This window comes from Trichechus manatus, unplaced genomic scaffold, assembly GCF_000243295.1.
Source record: "Trichechus manatus latirostris isolate Lorelei unplaced genomic scaffold, TriManLat1.0 scaffold00032, whole genome shotgun sequence".
In the NCBI taxonomy this organism is placed as follows: Eukaryota; Metazoa; Chordata; class Mammalia; order Sirenia; family Trichechidae; genus Trichechus; species Trichechus manatus.
The window spans coordinates 4,846,133-4,848,576 of NW_004443968.1; positions in this window are offsets into that span (position 1 = coordinate 4,846,133).

The following is a 2,444-nucleotide window of genomic DNA, read 5'->3' on the forward strand; positions in this document are numbered from 1 at the left end:
ATTGATGGCTCGGAGACAACAGTCAGTATCAAATCACATAAAGAGGCAATCCATGATGGCTTCAGCAAGCTCCCAAAATAAAGAATCTAGAAATTTTCCAGAGGAGGAAAATTTCTTGGAATTACCAGAGGCAGAATACAAAAGATTAATATACAGAACTCCTCAAGAAATTAGGAAGGGAATTAAGCAAAATGCGGAACATGCAATAGAGGAAATTAAAAAGAATAGAGAAGAGCATAATGACAAATTTAACAGGCTGCAAGATTCCATAGAGAGACAGAAATAAAAAATCCAGAAGATTAACATTAAAATTTCAGAATTAGACGACTCAGTAGAAAGTCATAGGTGCAGAACTGAAGCAATGGAAGTCAGAATTAGTGAGATTGAAGATAAAGCACTTGACACCAACTTATTTGAGGAAAAATCAGATAAAAGGATTTAAAGAAATGAAGAAACCCTAAGAATTATGTGGGACTCTATCAAGAGGAATAACCTGTGAGTGACTGGAGTACGAGAACAGGAGGAGGTAACAGAAAATACACAGAAAATTGTTGAAGATTTGTTGGCAGAAAACTTCCCTGATATGTTGAAAGATGACAAGATATCTATCCCAGATGTTCATCGAACCCCACATAAGGTAGATCCCAAAAGAAAGACACCGAGACATGTTATAATCAAACTTGCCAAAACCAAAGATAAAGAGAGAATTTTGAGAGAGGCTAGGGAGAAACAAAAAGTCATCTACAAAGGAGAGTCATCAAGAATAAGCTTGGACTATTCAGCAGAAACCGAAGGCACGAAGGCAATGGGATGACATATATAAAGCCTTGAAAGAAAACAACTGGCAGCCAAGAATTAGATATCCAGCAAAACTGTCTCTCAAATATGATGGAAAAATTATGACATTTCCAGATAAACAGAAGTTTAGGGAATTTGCAAAAACCAAGCCAAGATTACAAGAAATACTAAAGGGAGTACTCTGGTTAGTAAAACTGTTAACATCAGATAACAAGCCAAGACTAGAACACAGCACAGAGCAACCAGATATCAACCCTGACAGGGAAGTCACAAAAGTAAATCAAAGCTAAAACACTGAAAATAGGAAAACAGATATCAATACATAAAAGATGACATTAAAACAAAAAAGAGGGACTTAAAAAATGTAGACACAGATTTTGCATAAGGAGAGGAAGTCAAGGCGATACAAAGAAATAAAATACTGGTATAAACTTAGAAAAATAGGGGTAAATATTAAGGTAACCACAAAAGAAACTAACAGTCCTACAAATCAGAATAAAGAACTAGAAAAAGATAAACACTTAGCAAACACAAAATCAACAACAATGAAAAAGATTAAAGGAAAATACATGAAGAAAAACAACTCAGCACAGAAAATTAAGTGGGACAAAGAAACTGTGAACAACACACAAAAAAAGACATCAAAAGGACAGCACTAAACTCATACCTATCAATAATCACACTGAATGTAAATGGACTAAATGCACCAATAAAGAGACAGAGACTGGCAGATTGGATTAAAAAAAACACAATCCATCTATATGCTGCCTATAAGAGACACACCTTAGATTAAAGACACAAACTAAAACTCAAAGGATGGAAAAAAATATATCAAGCAAACAACCCTCAAAAAAGAACAGGAGTGGCAATATTAATCTCTAACAAAATAGACTTTAAAGTAAAATCCACCACATAGGAGAAGAAAGGACACAATATAATGATTAAGGGTCAATTCCCCAGGAGGACAGAACTATAATAAATATTTATGCACCCAATGACAGGGCTCCAAAATACATAAAACAAACTCTAACAGCACTGAAAAGAGAGATAGACAGCTCCATAGTAGTAGTAGGAGACTTCAACACACCACTTTCAGAACATCCAGAAAGAAGCTCAACAAAGACACGGAAGAGCTAAATGCTACAATCAACCAACTTGATCTCATAGACATATCCCGTACACTCCACCCAACAGCAGCCAAGTATACTTTCTTTTTCAACGCACATGAAACATTCTCCATAATAGACCACATATTAGGCCATTAAGCAAGCTTTAACAAAATCCAAAGCATCAAAATATCACAAAGCATCTTTTCTGACCATAGCGCCATTGAAGTAGAAATCAACAACAGAAAAAGCAAGGAAAAAAAATCAAACACATGGAAACTGAACAACACCCTGCTCAAAAACTACAGGGTTATAGAAGAAACTAAGGATGGAATAAAGAAATTCATAGAATCAAATAAGAATGAAAACACATCCTACCAGAATCTTTGGGACACAGCAAAAGCAGTGCTTAGAGATCAGGTTATAGCAATAAATGCACACATTCAAAGAGAAGAAAGGGCCATAATTAAAACATTAACCCTACAACTGGAACAAGTAGAAAGAGAGCAGCAAAAGAAGCCCTCAGGTGCCAGAAGAAAG